At 41.1% G+C, this 20101-nt stretch overlaps 1 protein-coding gene and 1 long non-coding RNA gene across 10 annotated transcripts in view; one reads left to right on the forward strand and one right to left on the reverse strand.

Moving 5' to 3' along the window:
- Positions 1-20101, reverse strand: part of LOC102971018 (zinc finger protein 227) — a 45363-nt gene that overhangs the window by 11144 nt on the left and 14118 nt on the right. For 5 of the 9 annotated variants that reach the window (XM_042968346.1, XM_042968345.1, XM_042968341.1 and 2 more), the window contains exon 1: positions 514-1177. The exons of 2 other annotated variants lie outside the window; for them this stretch is intronic. The gene's annotated coding sequence lies outside the window, so the exon portion shown is untranslated. 2 more of the 9 variants (XM_042968338.1, XM_042968339.1) reach the window with 2 other exon arrangements.
- LOC122234030 lies at positions 948-20047 on the forward strand. The gene is made up of 2 exons (XR_006211723.1): positions 948-1021; positions 19249-20047. It is a non-coding gene; the product is annotated as an uncharacterized LOC122234030 (long non-coding RNA).

Genomic DNA, 20101 nt, shown 5'->3' on the forward strand with positions numbered 1-20101 from the left:
AAAAGGTGGTGGTGTGGGGCGCCTGGGTGGCTCAGTCAGTTGAGCATCAGATTTCGGCTGGGGTCATGATCTCACAGTCTGGGTTCGAGCCCCACATCCGGCTCTGTGCTGACAGTGCAGAGCGTGCTTGGGATTCTCTTGCTCCTCCTCTCTCTCTGCCCCTTCCCTGCTTGCTCTCGCTCTCTCTCAAAAAAAAAGAAAACCTTAGTCTCAGAGACAGATAACCGTTTTTCATCCCAAAGCAGTTGCGAGTAAATAAAAGAGGAATAAGAAGAAAGGAGAGCAAAAGGAAGAAATGTAAAACGTGGTAAACTGAAAAACGAAGACGTATTTAAAACACATGCGCGCGTGGTATAAAATCCACACTCACACCTACCAACGGGGAGATTAAACACCGGCAGGCTGATGCGACCAATATTTGCGCATTTTCCTACTGCGAATTTACTGACTGAAAGAAACCTGATGAACTGAAAACAGAGGACAGGACAAGAAAGTACCTTCGCTGGTACGTACCCGGGGCTATGCCGTGGGCGGCCAAGAAGTCCGTCCTTTCTCCCCTTTGCGACCCCAGGGACGCGGAAGAAAAGGACGCGGTGGGACGGCTCGGCTGGCTCTGTCTCCGGGATCAAGCGTAGCGGACATCCCCAGGCGCTAGCGCGGGGTGCCTCGGGGCTTCCTAAAAGACATCGATAGAGCTGGGGAAGACCTCGGTGCCCGGGACGACGACAGCAGGGCCACGCTGTCGATGCCCCTAGAGCCCTGAGCTCCCTGTCTTCACTGGGGCTTCCAGGCAAAGGGGCGCTGGTGACCGAATTACTCTATCACGAGCGAGAGCCAACCCGTCATCCCGTGCCCCGCCGTTCTAAGCTCTGGACACGTACTGTCTTCGTTCAGTTGGAATCACAACCCTGCCCAGTAGTTTCTCGCTCGCTCGCTCGCTCGCTACCGTACGGAGGAGGAAAGGAGAGCGCAGAGAACAACTCGCCGGGTATTGTACCGATAGAAGTAGCAGCGCTGCTCGGTAAGTGGGGGAGGAGAGCTGAGGGAATCCAAACTTCTGCCCTCCGTCTCTCGGCCTCCGCCGGCGGCCGCGACTCCTCCATCCTAAAAAGGCCGCCTAGGTAGCGACTAGTCCCACGCTCAGGCCGAAAAGGCTCGGAGGGGTGGGGGGAGCAAGGCTGACTCACCTCCCGACCGAAAAGATGGTGGCAGCCTCGCTTTTCCGGGGCGGAAGTGCCTCTGCCTACACGGCGCCCCAGAACTACACTTCCCGGAAGCCCCGGGGGGGAACAGGAGGCGCAGCGGCCCCTTGTTTCCGGAAAGAGTTAAGGACTACATTTCCCAGAAGCTCCAAGAGGAGGAAGAACTTTGCCCGCCCGCCTTAGGCCACTCCCTTCCCTCCCAGCAAATCTCCCGGCTGGTAATGCGAGGACTGCAACGATCAGAAACCGCTTTATGGCTTCCCATTTTGCCGCCCTAAAGCTGTTCTGTGACGGCAGTGAAACTGAGTTTTTCCCACTGACAAACAAAGCGTAATTAGCAAATATTTGAAGAGTCAGAGACTTAAAAACAGTTTGTAAGAAGATCACGTGATCCTTTAATAACGAAACTGTACCTATTACTAGACGAGAGAAAACGATAGCCTTTATTTTGCAGTTTCAGACACTTTTTAGATATAAAAACGAATGAAAGACCAAAAACAAAAAATGGAGGCAAAACGTATTGTAGATTTCAACTTTTGTGAATAGCACAAATAATTAAGAACTTGGCTACTGAGGACAGCCAGACATACTCAAGAGCAAAAAGACAAGCTTCAGCATATTTGTATGATCAATTTCCCAAACATTCCTCAGAGAAATTTCCGAATTTGAGGATGAATACATTATTATTTAATGTATTAATACATTAATGTATTAATACATTATTAGATTTTTATGCAACAGTCACTGTAAAACTCTTGTTTGCTGATATCTATGATAGAACAGATGTTTCAAAGAAATGAGGGTGGAGAGCAGAGAGGAATACCTAAAAATATCCACATATCCACTACAATATATGTTTGCATTTCTTATTTACTGAACATGTTAGGCAGGAAAATAGGCATGAGCGACAGGAGGATGGACCTTAGATGTCCTGACAGAGACCCCCAACCAAGGACCGCCCAGGGACCACCCCACTCCATCCACCTAGCAGTAGGTTTGCGTTACAACATCCCAGCAGAGGAAGAGTTAAGTTTGTTGCACTTGTGCAGAAAGCAGCCTGTTGTCCTTATTTAGCTTAGATCTCTAGAAATATGAATAGAAATAATGTTGCGGTTTCCTTCCCCTGCAAGCATTTCGAATACATGCTGGGAAAGGACATGTGTAGCTAATTAGCATGTAATCCAGGCCCGTCACTCAAATGTTGAGATCCAAGGACCCTCCAAAAGAAAAAATTGATATAAGCACATAGCCCAGAGTTTCTGTGGGGCCATTCCTTCTGTTATACACCACCGTTTCTTGTGAAGTACTTTGTGCATGCTAGGGACTATTCCAAACACTTGAGACTCTGGGATTCTCCATTCACAACTGTCTTTTTGAGGTAAATACTATAATTTCCTCCATTTTACAGTTTAGGAGGCAGAGGCAGAGGAAGGGTAAGTACTTTGTCCACGTTACTAAATTAGTAAGTGCCAGTGCCAGGTTTCAAAATGTGGCATTTGACACCCAGAGCCTGAGTGCTAACCACTGTTAGCCACATCTCGCATAACCAACACGAACAGATACTTAATTTCAATCAATTTTTTGGCCTCCCTGATGCCAAAGAGATAGAACATAACATGGAAATTCAGTTATCTTCACCTGCATTTCTATCCAGTGCCCTCAAGGCAAGTCACACAACCAGGAATCTTCTATGTCGTTTTCCTCTTCAAACCCGTCTTCCACTCATGTCCAGCCATAGTGAAAAACTTGTACTCCTACAAAAAGCCTCTTTGTATCTACTGTTCATTACGTCACACCCCACTGCTCTATTCCCTTCTAGGGCTTAGTCTTCATCTACAGCCTGAATCTTCCCTGTTCCCGTAAGACTTCTTGTGGGTTTTGTCTCATACATGAATAAAAGCCGTGTGTAATAACACAGACTACAGATTTGAAATCAAGCTGCCTGGGTTAAAATTCAGTTCTTCCACTTATTCTGTGAACTCTGTTCCATTTTTATTCACTTGCAAAATGGAAATAATACTATGACTGATATGATAAACAAATTAGTAACTACACTGAAGGGCACTGGAAACTCTACCTGACTCATAACCACCCTATAAAAAGCAAATATTATCCTCAGGTGACGGGAAACATGAATAAGGGATGAGTGGTTTAGCAACTTTGCTTTAAGATCATTAAAATTAAGAGCAGGGCGCCTGAGTGGCTCAGTTGGGCATCCAACTCTTTTTTTTTTTTTTTTTTGAGAGAGAGAGAGAGAGAGAGAGGGAGAGAGAGAGAGAATCCCAAGCAGGCTCTGCAGTAGTAGTGGGGGGCTCAACTCAAGAACTCAAGAACTCAGCTCAAGTTTGGGGGGCTCAAACTCAAGAATTGTAAGATCATGACCTAAGTCTAAATCAAGAGTCAGACGCTTAGCCAACTGAGCCACCCAGGCACCCCAAACTCTTTATTTCAGCCCAGGGCATGATCCCAGGGTCATGGGATCAAGACCCACATTGAGCTCCACGCTGATAATGAGCCTACTTAAGATTCTCTCTCTCCCTCTGCCCCTCTCCCTGGCTTGTTCTTTCTCGAAAGGAAAGGAAAGGAAAGGAAAGGAAAGGAAAGGAAAGGAAAGGAAAGGAAAGAAAAAAGGAAAGGAAAGGAAAGGAAAGGAAAGGAAAAAGGAAAGGAAAGGAAAGAAATTTTTAAAAAGAACTATTTCCTATGTTTGTTTGTTTTAATGTACAGCATTGAGATTAAAAACACAGACTTGAGGCTGTAACACCTTGGGCTCAAATGGCAGTTCTGTCTCTTAAAGCGTTAAGTTTTGGGCAAACAGTGTAAACTCACAAAGAGTAAATGAAAAAGAAAAAAATAATTTTCCTTGTCCAAAAGATGCATTTTCTCTGCCCTTTTTCTTAGAGCATTTCCATAGGAAACCCAGTGCTTTTTGGATCTTTTTTCTGACTTTTAAATACATATGTAAATCTTGTTAGAGGCTAAGTAACTTCTTACCAAGTTTACAATCCAGAAGTGTTTTTCAAAGGTCTGGGCTTTGTCCCTTTTAAATGTAAATGTCCGGGCAAATAATCTAGTGTCCCTATCACTGTGGGAGTTTAACCAAGGTTTCTTTCTCTGCTAGCAGGGGAGATAAGATACATTTCATTATTCCCTCGGATAAGGTCAAATAACTAAGAAAATTCCCAAGAAAAATTAGCATAAATTTATCAACGAATTTGCAGCAAACGGTGTAATCAAGCCCTCTTATAGGAAGACAAGATATCGTTAATCCTGAGAATACGTGTACCTAGTAGTTAAACATTTAACAATATAAAAAGCTTGTAACTGCTTGCCTGTATACACAGGGCGAAGCTTCTTTATTTGTAATCTCTTCCCTCAAATTACCTACAATACAGTACTCTGAATATGAGTATTCAGTAATAAGCTTACTTTTCTACATTATGTAGCGAGAACTTTGTGTTAGTAGGAGGTTGTATTTCCAGCTACCTCTGCTGAAAAAATAAATAAAAGGCGAATTAGCATTACCTGGCTCATAAGGCTGTTGAGGTCATCTCATAAATTAGTTCGTATAAAAATGATGAGGGACCACTATACCAATGACACTACTTGAGAGATGAGCATAATGAGACCAAGAGAGATTAGGTAACTCGCATAACGTTGTTCTGCTAGGAAGTGGCAGCGCTGACTGGGAGGTGAGGAAAGCCGGCTGGAGCGCCGGGAGACCTGCAGACCAGGCGACACGGAGACCTGGGCCGCCCCGACCCAGGGAAGCCAGAGGCGCTGCAGACGGGAGGCTTGGCAGAGGGGAACGCAGACCTCTTCCAACTCCACCCTCGGCTGCCTCGGGCAGCTCCGGGCTCGGGGAGCTCCCTGGGAGGGAAGACTCCTCTACCGGACAGGAAGGCGCGCACCAACCTCGCCCTCCTACCGCGAAAGCGGCTCTTTCGAACTAGAGGGAGCTCACGGACCACTTCCCAGAATTCCCTCGCCAGGCCTTCCAGAAGCGGAAGTGCTCCAGGCTACATGTAGCCCAGACTACATCTCCCAGAATGCCCGAGATAAACGACGCCCTCAGCTCCGCCTCCTAAAGCGGAAATACTTCCGGGTACCCTGAGCGGCTGGGTATTAACTCCTTTAATGCCAGAGTGAATCTTGGCGGAATTGTGTCATTTTAGACTGCAAGGGTCTTCCACGGTGGCTCCTACAGATTCTGTTGTTGAAAGCTGATCAGCACTTTAGTCGCGTTCAAGGCGCTCAGAAGGAGGTCGGGGTAGGGCAGTGAAGAATCCCAAAAAGCTGCCCTGTAGGAGTAAAAATAAGAGGGAAATGGATTGTCTTTGGTAGAGACCCAAGACAAACTCCAAATCACCTCACTAATTGAAATTAGATTAGAGTGAAACGTTTGTTACTGTCTTCAACCACCTAGCAAAAACAAATGAAAATCTTTTCTAGAGAAAGAGAGCATCATCCTAGGCTTCAAATTATTTCTGTAATACTAAAATATATTAATAGTGGGCAAAATAGCCCTTGGAGATAAAACCATTATGAGGCATGGAAAGAAACACTTCATAAGTTTCAAATTATCAAGAATAACAGCTTTGCATGATCAAAAGCAAACTTTGAAAAGCAAAACTGACAGAATTATAGGGAGAAAAACATTCACAATTAGACTGGGAAGTTTTAACACATATTTAGGAAGAATGTAGAGTCTGGAGAGCATTTACTAAAACAGAAGAGAAGCTGAAAATTAAAATGGAAACATCCATCTCAGGAATTTAATAAACAGAAAACAAAAACTATAGTAAGTAGATGGAATGAAATGATGAAAATAAATTCATGAAATAGAAAACAAAATAGACTGAAGTTTTTGTGAAGGGCCAAAAGACGATTCAATGAATAAACCAATAAAATTGACAACGTCCAGTAACAGTGGCTAAGAAAAAAAAAGACAGAAATGACATACTACCAATTTCAGTGATAAAAATGGAAACATCAATAAAGATATTAAGAAAACATCGTGCAGAACATTACAATGATAAATTTGAAAATACATGTGAAATGGTTATAAACTCCTAGAAAACTCCAGCTTAAAACTAAAATCAGTTTCTACTCCTGAAACCAATATTACACTATATGTCAACTAACTTGAATTTTTTTTAATGTGGAAAGATACCTAAAATAAACGTATACAACAATTACACATAATACTTAGTGATAAAATGTTGAAATTTTTATCTTTGAGAACAGAAAACAGAAGAGAATGCTAAATACCACCCCTTTCATCAAATTGTACTGGGCCTTGTATCCAGCAAACTGGTCAAATTTACTTGTCAATTCCAATAACTTTGTTGTAAATTATTTTAGACTTCCTAAATACATAAACACACCATTGGTAAATAATGACAATTTTGTTTCTTCTTTTTCAATCTTTACATTTCTTATCTATTTTTCTTTCATTTGTACGTTGAAAAGAACTCTTGTTCCTTTTAGCCTATTCACACTTTTTAAAAAGATTTTTGCGGGAGTATTTTAAAGCAAATTGCAGAACGTTTTTTCAGTAAAATTAAATTGAAATCCTGGACACATGTGATAAAATAATTTTGTATTTATTCCTTTCTTTTCCCCATCGAACACTTTCATTTGCTCCTCTGACCCATAGGATATTATTTCATCTGAAGTACAGTTGACTCGAACAACACAGGTTTGAACTGTGCAGGTAGACTTATATGTGGATTCTTTTTCAATAAATACAGTACAGTACTATAAATGTATTTTCTCTTATGATTTTCTTTAAAATTTTTTTTAAAGTTTATTTTTAATGAGACAGAGACAGCAGGAGAGGGGGAGAGGGAGAGAAAAAGGGGGACAGAAGATCCCAAGCAGGCTCTGCACTTCCAGGACAGAGCCTGACTTGGGGTTCGAATTCACGAAACCATGAGATCATGATCTGAGCCAAAACCAAGAGTCAGACACTTAAAGACTGAGCCACCCAGGAACGCTTCTCTTATGATTTTCTTAATAACATTTTTTTCTCTAGCTTACTTGAAAATACAGTGCAATATTCAAAATACATGTAACAACATATTTGTGGGGAATAAGCTTAGGAATCCCCTGGGCTTACACCAATGGGTTAACAAGGCATAAAGAATTACAAAGCGATATGATGCTCACACCTGAGTTTGGGTAAACAAGATTAGCAACCCAGAATAGGGAGGTGTAAAGGCACAAAGAATAGGGAGATGCAAAGGCACCCCAGAATAGAGAGGGGTGCAAAGGCTCCCAATACAAAGGTATATGAGGTAAGCAAGATTAGGCATTCAGGGCGAAAACGCCCCCCAATTTAGTGCTATAGCATAAAGCTGCTTTCGCAGGAGGGAAGGAACAAATTAGGTAAACAGGTAAATTGGGTTATAGACCACTGTGCTGCGAGTGAAGTTGCCCAGAGTGGAGATGATTAACAAAAGAAAAGGTGCCTTGTTAACCTTGAGGTTATTTCCCCTATCTGTCTTATCCCCTAGGCTAGCTAAGATAAACATATACAGCACCTCCTGTCTGCCATTAACAACCATCTGCCCATCTTCCCGGCACCAGGATTTTGTTTTATATTGACCCAAGCCCCAAACACTGTGTATCTTCAAAACCCCCTTTTCCCCTCATGCCCATGAGCTAATGTTCACCGATTCAATATCTCTTTGTGCACACCCATCGTGTTTGTAAGCCTTTTGATCTTAATAAATATGGGGCAAAGACACTTATTCGGGGCTCTTGTCTTTTCCTGGACATTAACCATCTCTCACTTTTTATCCTGCATCCTGCTCTCTTGCTAGACGAGAGAGAACTTTAGACCCAGAGTCTATGACAGATATTAATTGTTTATTGGTAATGCTTTGGTCAATAGTAGACTATTAAGTTTGGGGGAAGTCAAAAGTTATACACAGATTTTTTACTGGGTGGGTTAGTGTCCCTAACCCCTGTGTTGTTCAAGGGTCAGCTGTATTTCTTTTTGTGTGTCTTCTTATGCAGAATATGTGTGGTGTGTTTTTGTGTGAACATATTTTTAATTTATGTAAGTAGTATTGATGAGGGAGCCAAAGGCAAGCTGAGGGTAAAGCTAACACCATGCAACTCTCCCCTCTCCCCCAAGGTGGGATATATGTAACATTTCTCAGGTACCCCTAGCTGCCCAAGAACAAAGGAAAGGGAAAAACAAATGGTTAAATGATGGAGATCACGATCATGCAGGGCACGAATCTCCATCAGTTTGCAACTGTCTTAATGATTTATAAGAAAAAAGGAAATCGCCAGAAACCTATAGACTCAGTTTCCTGGAGCCCCAACGTCATTCTCCCCTCCATAGTGATGTGGGTAACGAAGGCAAGAAGAAAATGTACACAAAATTAAATTTGTTTATAACCTGCAGCCCATTGACAAATACTTGAGATAGGCAGAGTAAAACATTCCTCCAAGAAACTCCCATCTTTCTTAATGTTAATGCCTTACTAGAGGGAAAAATAACTTTGGCTCAACCATAGCAAGATCTCCAGTATCTTGTGAGTCTTCTCTAGCATATGAACATCCTTTTGGGAACTTCCTCTTGCCTTTACCCACCCCCTCAACTCCCAGGTATACAATCAGTCACTCCTCACAACCCCAGTGCAGCTCTTTCTACCCACTGATCATGTCCCCTTTATTTAGTAAAATCATCTTTTTGCACCAAAGACATCTAAAGAATTCTTTCTTGGTCGTTGGCTCTGGACCCCATCATCACTCCAAAAACACATCAGTATTGTGTTATAAAACTTAATTGATTTTTTTAACTTTCTTCATTCAGTATTATATCTTTAAGATTTGTCCATGTTTTTAGCATACATCTAATTTATTTTATAAAATTCACACACAACATCTTATCTATTTACTCTTCCATGAAAGATACCCAGTTTTCCATTGGCAATAATGATGTGATATGTCTCCATACTCCTATACAAATGTATGAGAATTTACTTAGGACACATATCTAAGGAGTGCATTTGATGGTTCACAGCATATTCATATACTTATATTTATAAATAATAGCTAGTTTAATCTTTTTTATTTTCAAGAGAGAGAGAGAGAAAGCGTGTGTGAAGGGGAGAGGGAGGAAGAGAGAAAAAGAGGGAGAGGGAAAGAGAGAGAGAGAGAGAGAGAGAGAGAGAGAGAGAGAGAGAGAGAGAATCTTAACCAGGCTCCATGGCCAGTGCAGAGCCCAACATCAGGCTCCAAACAGGGCTCAGTGTGGGGTTCGATCCAACCACCCTGGGATCATTACCTGAGCTGAAATCAAGGGTTGGATGCTCAACCAACGAAGCCACCGAGGCGCCCTGCTAATTTAACCTTTTGAAAAAGTGCTGGACTGATTTTCCAAAGCCTTTGCACATTCCAAAACATGTCCACTCACAGCGTATGGCAGTTTCAATTTCTCCACTTCCAATCATTTTATTATCAAGTTTTGTTTTGTTTTGTTTTGTTTTGTTTTGTATATAGCCAATCTGATGAATGTGGAGTGCTATCTCATTATGGTTTTGATTTACATTTTCCTAATGTTGACCATCTTTTCATGTGCTCACGGGCCATTTGTGTATCTTCTTTGGAAGAATGTCTATTCCCAAATGTTTTGGCACAAGGTTTAATTGGGCCATCTGTCTTTTTATTGATGATGTGGGCTATTTGTCTTTTATTACCAAATTGTAAATGATCTTTATATATTCATTCCAGTTATAACTTCATTATAAGAGATACAACTTCATATATGACATGAAAACAAATATTTTTTTCTCCCATTCTGTGGATGTCTTTTCACTTTCCTGGTGGTATTTTTTGAGACACAAAAGTTTCTAATTCTGATGATGTCCTATAAATCTATCTTTTATTGTTGTTCCTTGTGCCTCCATGTCATATCAAGAAGCCACTGACTAATGCTAAAAGTTTTATAATGTTTGGTTCTTACATTTAGGTCCTTGATCCATTTTGAGTTGGTTTTTGAAAATTGTGTGTGGTACGGGGTGCAACTTCATCTGCGTGTGTATATCCATTGTCTCAGCGCCATTTGTTGAAGAGACTGTTCTTTTGCCATTGAGTTGTCTTGGCACCCTAACTGGATTTTTAAAATTCATTTAGCGTGTCCTACATTGGATAAACAACCTTAATGATGAAGAAATCAATTTAACAAACTTTGTCTTAATTTCTGTGCTTTTGAAACTCCCAAGTTTCAAATTTTTAAAATTAACTTTATAATTTATCCTTTATATTTAGGGTCTTTAATCCTTTTGGAGTCTACCGATGCATGTGTTATTAGGTGAGGAACCACTTTGTTTTTCTGCATATACGAAAGAAATGCTTAAAAACGAGTAGTGCTATTTATGGATAGAAAATTCCATAATTTAAAATATGCTAAACTACTATAGTGATCTACAATATCAGTGCAAACCCAATAGAAATGCTGGCTTTATGGGGTACCTGGGGGTCTCAGTCTATTGAGCATCCAACTTTTGAGTTTTGTTCAGGTCATGATCCCAGGGTTGTAGAATTGAGCCCCATGTCAAGTTCTGCACTGAGCATGGAGCCTGATTAGATTCTCTTTCTCTCTTCCTCTGCCCCTCTCTTCCACTTGCATTTTATCTCTCTCAAAAAAAGAAATACTGGGGCGCCTGGGTGGCTCAGTTGGTTAAGCGTCTGACTTCAGCTCAGGTCATGATCTCACGGTCTGTGAGTTCGAGCCCCGCGTCGGGCTCTGTGCTGACAGCTCAGAGCCTGGAGCCTGCTTCAGATTCTGTGTCTCCCTCTCTCTCTGCCCCTCCCCTGCTCATGCTCTGTCTCTCTCTGTCTCAAAAATTAAAAAAATTAAAAAAAAAAAAAGAAATACTTTTTTTTCCTGGAAATTGATGCAGTAGTTATAAAAATTTTGTAAAGAAGCAAAGGGCTAAAAATAGTTAAGATAATGTTAAGACAACAAAATGGAAGCCTTTATCAGATATTAAATAATATTATACAGCTAAGTATCTGAGACAGCGTGGTGTTTGCTTAAAGACGGCCAGATAAAAAAGGGAGGAGAATAGAGACCAGATCAAAGCAGACACTTTCACCTGATTCATGAAAAGGAGACATTGCAATAGAGGGAGAGAGAAGTATTTTTATGTATGTTCCTCCATCAATCGGACATCCATATGGAAAAGTATATTTACTTCTACTTCACAGAATCTACAAATATAACTTTCATAAGGACTGTAGATCTAATTTTGAGAAGTAAAATAATGAAGCTTTTAAAAATAAAACCTTAAAAAATTTTTATGTTTATTTATTTTTGAGAGCAAGAGAGACAGAGCTCAAGCAGGGGAGGGGCAGAGAGAGAGGGAGACACGGAATCCAAAGCAGGCTCCAGGCTCTGAGCTGTCAGCACAGAGCCCAAAGCAGGGCTCAAACCCACGGACCACGAGACCATGACCTGAGCCGAAGTCAGACGCTTAACCGACTGAGCCAGCCAGGCGCTCCTTAAGAATAAAACCTAAGAGAGAATGTTTGTTACCTTAGAATAGGGCAATAAAATTCTTAAACAAGTCCAAAAGCAAACTACTAAGTGTTGACAAGGATATGGCGCAACCATAACTCTATCACTTTGCATGTGAGAGTGTACATTAGTTCAGCGACTTGGAAAATGTTTGGCAGTGTCTGCTAGAATTAAATATATGCATCACCCATGACATGCAATTCCACTTCCAAGCAAGCAGAAAAATAAACACACTACACACACATCCCAAAATATACGCAAGATTTGGCCCCTAGGATGTAGTTTGCCTACCCCTGCTCTACAGTAAACACGTAAACAATTGCTTATAAACAGCAACATGGCTCAAGCTCACAAACACGATGTTGAGCAAAACAAGCGGGGCACAAAGGAATATATGCAACGTAATCCCATTTATGTAAAGATAAACAAAAGGAAACGTAGTCAATAGTAATAGAAGTTAGGGAAGTGCACTTGAGGCGGGTGGGTAGTAACTGAAAAGGAGCAGCAGAAATGGTTTGTTGTGTCTGTTAGAGCCTACTGATGGTAATGGTCTTGGTTATGGATGCCTGAAGTACTGGCCCAGACTCTGTATTACTTGTATAGAGCCCCACAGACATTTCCCCAACTGGGGCCAATGTTGTGGCTGGACCAGCCCTTATTGGTTATTATGATCACAGGACACACTTCAGCAAAAAACCAGGAGTAAGATTTATAACTCCCATGTCCTGGAGGGTACATGGTATGCCAAAGGACCACACAGTGAGATCAGAGAGAAAGAGCAAGCTGAGACCTGGGGCTCTGCGTTTAATTGGGTCCAAGGGTGGGGTGTCTGGGGTTTCACAAGAGTTCACTTAATTATTTGAAACATACAAGTGGGATTAGAGGATGGGAGAGTAGAGACAGGGTCACCCAGGGTTTCTGAAAGGGAAGTTCATGAATGTGGGTGGCCTAGTTCCTTATCTGGTTGTTTTGCTAGAAACTGCCATATAGCTGGCAATATGTTTATTCAAAATGAGTATCTTTTTAAGCGGATGCCTCAGGAATCAATAGGCTAATGTCAGGCACTTACACTGCAGGGTTCAATATCACCCAGGGTTCAATCAGAAAAGTTGTGTCATTATGACTTTAGAGATAAGTGTATTTTAAAAAAGAAATTAGATTTGGGGCATTTGGGTGGCCCAGTCGGTTAAGCATCTGACTTCAGCTCAGGTCATGATCTCGCATTTCCTAAGTTCAAGCCCCACATCGGGCTCTGTGCTGACAGCTCAAGCCTGGAGGCTGCTTCGGATTCTGTGTCTCCCTCTCTCTCTGTCTCAAAAAGAAACAAACATTAAAAAAAAATAGGAATTAGACTTTACACAAATGTGGGAGGAGAAATCAGAGTTTAGGAATTCTGAGAAGCCCAGCTCATCCAGCTTCTGAAGCAGAATTGTTAATGGGGAACATCGTGTAAGATCAGTGAATCCTGTGAACATTAATTTTGCTACAATTCTTTTTTCTTTTTGTAAAATTCTTTGCCTGGTCACAAGCAATGGTGGATGGAATATCATGAGAGAGAATAAAGCAGTTTGTGAGGTCCACAGATGGTGTTTCTGGCAGAAGCACTGGACCGGGAAAGGCAGTTCCATATCTAAAAGCAACTTTTCTCCAGTGAAAACAAAATGCTGTCCCTTCCATGATGGAAGTGGTCTTGTGTAATCAAATTCCTAGCAGGGGCCTGGGTAGTTCTCTTTGGAGAACAGCACCAAAATGTTCCCTTCTCATTCAGCTGATCACAGACACCTCCTCATGAAGCCACAGGCATGGGTTGAAAGATGGGACCCACAGTAGCAAGAATTGGAGCTATGGAAATCTGAGTCACTCGTTCATGCAGCTTACTTGTGACTTCTGTTTAGGCCCAACCTCATATGGATCACTTCAACATCAGCACCAGTATAGCTGCTGGTATACTCAAATCTATGGCTTCATCACATGGTAATTTTATGGCCAGATAGTTTCAATTAGGGATTGAAAAACCCAGAAGTTGCTTTCTCAGGATTAATGCTATCAGCAGAGAATGGCTTAATTTTGTTCCCAAATCCTAAATATGTATGCTGTAAGCTCCGTGCAGTGACCCTACCTGTCAGACACTTCATACTTCATCAGATATATATCAGGGGTCACAAAATTATTGCAGTCAAGAACCAGATAGTAAATATTTTAGGCTTTGCAGACCACACAGATCTCTGTCACAACTACTCAACTCTGCCATCTTAGCATGAAAGCACTGTGGACAATATGCATAGAGTCGTCATGGCTATGTTTCAATAAAGTTTTATTTACAAAAAACAAGTGGCAGCCAGATTTGACCCATGGATTGTAGTTGGCCAATCCTTGGAACTAAACTATGAAGACTGGAAAGTTGGTGTAGCCCTGAGCTGGAGCTATGAAAGTGTATTGATGGCCCTACCAGATGAAACTCAACTTCTTTGAACGTTTACTAACATTCAAACAGGTATAGGAACAGGTATAGGGAAAAAAAAGAAAAAGAAAGCATGTTGGTGTAATGGCTGCATATCAGGTGCCAGCAGATGATTGACGTGCTCCAGCAATAAAACCTCATCTGACGGTACAAGTGATGTCAAGTCCTAATTAAATTTACAATAATCCCAGGTCATTCCCCCAAGATCCACCTGTCTTTTTGCACAGGTCAAATAAGTAAATTAGGGGCGCCTGGGTGGCTCAGTCAGTTGAGCATCCGACTCCAGCTCAGGTCATGATCTCACAGTTCGTGGGCTCAAGCCTTGCATCAGGCTCTGTGCTGACAGCCCGGAGCCTGGAGCCTGCTTTGAATTCTCTGTCTCCCTCTCTGTCCCTCCCTGACTCACACTGTCTCTGTCTCTCCCAAAAATAAACATTAAAAAAATTTTTTTTAATGAGTAAACTGGAGGGATATGATAGAATAACAGGACTCCTATCTATGACTTTCAAGATACTGCTGTGGCACTAATCTCTAGAATCCCTTGAATAATATGGCATTTCTTTTGTCTTTCTATTTTGGTACATACAAGGCAGTTACAGTGTTTATTTGTCCTTTCTTACCAAAATAGCCTTTGTCTCATGGGTGAGGGAACCAACGTGAGAATTCTGCCGGTGGTTGGGTATTTCTATTGCAATTCGGCATTCTGGAACTTGGGAAATAACCAGACAATGGGTTCAAGGACCTATTCAGATCACCACATATGGACCTGGGCAAAAGTTATTATTTGTTGTTTATAAGCCCCAACTACTAACTGGTGGGCACAATGCATTTGAGGTTCCAGGAATTAATGTCATGTCTACTGTCCAGTAATCCCTCCGTATTCTACTTATTTCCACTTATCTAATGCAAAATTTCCATAAATATGGCTGCAAGTCACTTTGAGAAAGTCTAGAACAATTTATGGTATATACTTTTGGCAGTATATCGGATGCTTTCCTCAAGGGAACCTAGCCTGTTCTTTAAGATGCTCTGGAAATGGGAATGGACTCATTCACCAAGACTGCCAATGCTCCCCTCACCAATGAACTTCTTAAATCTTTGGCAAAGGCAGTGTTCTTTAAACCCTCCCAGGGCACACATGTTGAGAGGGTCTTACATGACAAATTCACTTCAGCAGTCTGACATTCCCATGTCTTTGTATACCTTCTACAGCAGTTCTTAGCTGGGGACAATTTTGTCCCCCACCCTGGGGCATTTGGCAGTGTCCTGAGACATTTCTTATTGTTACAGCTGTTGGGGGGGGGGGTGGTGAAACTGGCATCTAGTGGGTAGAGGCCAGAGATGTTGCTGCAGAGATGCTACAGTGCACAGGACAGCCCCCAACACCAAAGAGCTATCCAGTCCAAAATGTCAGTTGTGTCAAGGTTGAGAAAATATTTTACAACATACTTATAAAGTTCTAGCATTTTGACTTTAGTGTATATAGGACAACTTTAGGTTCAGGTTTTAGTCATTTTACTGAACAAACTGTTGAAGGCATTCACAGATGCTCAAACAGTCTGAAATTGATGTTCAGTGCACTCATATCAACAAATCCAGGGGCGCCTGGGTGGCTCAGTCGGTTAAGCGGCTGACTTCGGCTCAGGTCATGATCTCGCGGTCCGTGAGTTCAAGCCCCGCGTCGGGCTCTGTGCTGACAGCCCAGAGCCTGGAGCCTGTTTCAGATTCTGTGTCTCCCTCTCTCTGACCCTCCCCCATTCATGCACTGTCTCTCTCTGTCTCAAAAATAAAATAAATGTTAAAAAAAAAAATTAAAAAAAAAAAAAAAACAAATCCACCCTACTCCAATATTATATTACTTCCACCTGATTCCATACCCTTAAGACCCACAACCATATAGATTTCTCAGGTTTCTATTGATACAAATTATATAAAAATATTTTGGCAAGGTATAGCGTCTCCTCATGGTTATACTTTATACCTGATGGCTCCCTCCACTCCCACTACTTTCCCCTTCCCTGCAAGGATTTAGTTATGATTAACAGGTCTAGAAAAATGAGAGGCAGTAGAGAAAAGTCTTAAGGATCTAGTTTCCTGCAAGGAACCCATCTTGGGGGAGATCATAACAGGTTCTTCAGGCAAGAAAAAACTACATCAGAAGAGAGAAAAAGGCTTCCTTCTAATGGCAAAGGAGGCTCACCTAAGTTTAGAGATCAAAGGCCTCCGTTTTGTTGGGATCTACCCATATATTTCTTCCTCAATTTTTCAGGATTCTCGTCCTTCCCTTTGATGCTCTGTACCATAAGAGAATCTACAAGTTTGTGAATCGATGTGTTATCATTCAGCTGCTTACTGAATTTGACTTTGGGTCTCCTTTTTGTTAAAAAAAAAAAAAAAAAGAAAAAAGAAAGAAAAAGAAAAAAGCCAACTCTTTACAACAAGCCCTCAAAGTATTAATATGTAGCCAAGTTCAAATCTAAGATAGGAAAATCCTCCAGAGGCCATGAGTGTGGGCCCATGGTGTCAAGTGGGAGTTGAAACCGAATGGCCTACAAAAGCCAATGGAACTGGATACACAGCTAGAGGTTTAATCTTTATGTAGATGGGAGTCAAGGTCAGAGGAGCCAGGCACACTGGGAGAGTAGTGAACTACCCAGTATTACAAAGGAAATTCTCTTTCACTGACTGAAGAAACAGGTAGTCCCCACTGCTACCAGCATCTTTGGGCCAACCCAAAAGAACAAGATCAACCAGAAGGGCAGATAAAGAATCAAAAGGAAACCATTCTGAAATCCTGACTGAACCAGGTTTAAGTTCTGTTCTACTTGTAGTCTTTCCAGGTATGGGAGACAAATGTCTTTGGTTTAACACAGGGATTAACAGGCATTTTCTGTATAGGGCCAGAAAGTTCAGTATTTTAGGTTTTGTGGGCCAGTGTTTGTCACAACTACTAAAGTGTCACTGCAATGAGAAAACGGTCACAGATGATATATAAATGGGCGTTGCTATGTTCCAATAAAGCTTTCAATACCTTGCCAAACTTTGGTTTAACCCATTAAACTACAAATTACCTTGAAATGACAGGCTATCCTGGTATCCATTAAACAAAACAAAACATGCAAGGCCTAGGATTTCTCATATCTAATGCAATTTGAGGCAGCATGGACTTCACATAGCACGTGAAGGTGTGGTCCAAGAAATCAACTTGGAAACCTTTCACATTATATACATTATATATACATATAGGTGTATATATAATGTATATGTATATATACATATGTATGTGTGTGTGTATATATATGTATGTGTATGTATGTGTGTGTGTGTATATATATATATATATATATATATATATATATATATATATATAATCTCCATTGCTGAGCAAAGCCATTTAACCAAATAAGCATTAAAAATCAGAAAAATTAGGGGCGCCTGGGTGGCGCAGTCGGTTAAGTGTCTGACTTCAGCTCAGGTCACGATCTCGCGGTCCGTGAGTTCGAGCTCCGCGTCGGGCTCTGGGCTGATGGCTCGGAGCCTGGAGCCTGTTTCCGATTCTGTATCTCCCTCTCTCTCTGCCCCTCCCCCGTTCATGCTTTGTCTCTCTGTCTCAAAAATAAATAAACGTTAAAAAAAACAAATTTTTAAAAAAAATCAGTAAAATGACTAAGTAGAAATGATATTCAAACCTGCTCACACAGCTTGCTTCCATCATGCTAGAGGCTCCCCTATGCACATCTTTTCCTTAGGAAATCTTTGTTAAATTTTACCTCAAAACAGATGTACTTTCGTTCTCCATCGTCAAGATTTGCCCAGTTGCTCCGTAAACAAGTTTTTCATCATCCCTTTTCTCCCACAGCTCAAGGTTCTCTGTTTCATGGTGTCTGGAAAGAGCCAGCTACCACCCTAATCAGAGCAAGCCAGTACTGTGGGATTCCGTTCACCCAGTAGGGAAGTCTGACAAGAAGTAGGGGATGTACAAATCTCCACTGTTGGAATTACACTAGAATCTTCTAAGCCACATGGATTTACGCCTAAGCTTCAAATATATTAATTACAAATACACAGTTATGCTCACTGTATGTATCTGTATCTTTGAATGACTACAGAATTTTTTTTTTTCTTTTTACAACTGATTTCCAGGGTTCTATTCCTTAATTTTGGCCTTACATGCCACATGATGATATGATTTTACTGTAAGAGATATGTTCTTAGAAATTTTTAAAGTTATATTTTACATAGCTTACTCTGCTGCTGTAAAATAACAGTATTTTACTATAAAACTGATGCTCAACGAAAAATCTGAGTTAAATACTATAAAATCTCTGAGAATCTTCCTTGCCACTATTTACATAACAGAAATATCCCTTCACATGACTGGATGCATTATTAACACATTCATAGACACACACACGTTTGATTAAGGTACTTGATGTCCCTAAACTGCCTTAAACTGTTACATTCTTGTCTTGGCTTTAAGCCTTAGCCATCATTTTAATGAAAGTTATTGTATATCAAAACATATTTATATAAATCCCTACTGATGAACATTTATTTCCACTTTTAAAAAATTTAGTTATGGGGCACCTGAGTGGCTCAGTCGGTTAAGCATCCGGCTTCAGCTCAGGTCATGATCTCGCGGTTTGTGAGTTCGAGCCCCGCACCGGGCTCTGTGCTGTCAGTTCAGGGCCTCCAGCTTGCCTTGGATTCTGTGTCTCCCTCTTTCTCTGACCCTCCCCCACCCTTGCTCTGTCTTTCAAAAAATGAATAAATGTTAAAGAAAAAAAAAATTTAGTTAACAGCACTGATGTGCTACTGACCTTTTCTATTTGAAACTCCAAATCATAAGTTCATATTCTACCTTCTCCAGATCAAAGGGATTCCACATTCTACATTTTGATAAATACTGACCAGTTTCGAAACAAAAAGCAATTATTCAATCCACTGCTAGGAAAAAGCGTGAAAGTCAGTCATGCCTCAATGGTCAATGTGTTTGAGGAAATTCTCAAATTCCAACAAATAATTTTTCTTTCCTTCTTTCTCAGGGTGGGGAGAGGACACAGTAATGGGATAGAGAACTTGACAAAAGTAATCTACTTCAAATAGCCTCTCTACCTAAGAAGTTTTGATGAAAGTAATGCTAAAACCCTTAGAAGGCAATGACGTCAAAGTCTGGATGGAAATATGGAGAATAAGACACCAATGATCAATTCAACATTTACTAAGAGATGTGTGTCATTAGTGGAACTTTGACACTTAAACCCCTGCTTTGACCTTCTTGAAAATAATAATCGACAGTGTTAAGGTCTTATTATTGTAAGATCAGCAATTTTTTGGTCTATGCTGTCACAAAAGGTAACTGTCTGGGATTCTATTGATTTTATGCAGACTAAGTTCAAGGTCCAATGATAAGACCCAACCTGATGAGAGGCTGAAGACAGGAGCTCATCACAACAGGGCAACGTCAAACTACCAGGACAGACCGCAGTACTGAGTGGTCACAGTTCAACTGCCTCCCTGAACTAATTTTATTAAGGCCGATTTTAGGTCACCTCTTCTGAATATAAATTCTTGTGAAATTCCGGAGGTGATCTCAACACAATTTTCAAATATACCATTTCCCCCATTCATTAATTTAACAAACACTGAGCACCTCCAAGGTCCCCAGCATGTTAAGACTCTGCAGATCCAGAACAAGTCGCTGCATTTATGGAGCTTACATTCTAACGGGCATTCATTCTAGCATGTCCATCAGACTTTTGTACAAGGCCTGATAAAACTCGTACTTTCCAAAGCCTCTCCCCTGAATAGTATTTAATAATAAAGCTCAAAGTTCAAACTGTATTTCGCTATACAACCCACAAGCATCCTCTGCTGCGTGGCCTCCTGACTACTGGG

This window comes from Panthera tigris, chromosome E2, assembly GCF_018350195.1.
Source record: "Panthera tigris isolate Pti1 chromosome E2, P.tigris_Pti1_mat1.1, whole genome shotgun sequence".
Lineage (NCBI taxonomy): Eukaryota > Metazoa > Chordata > Mammalia > Carnivora > Felidae > Panthera > Panthera tigris.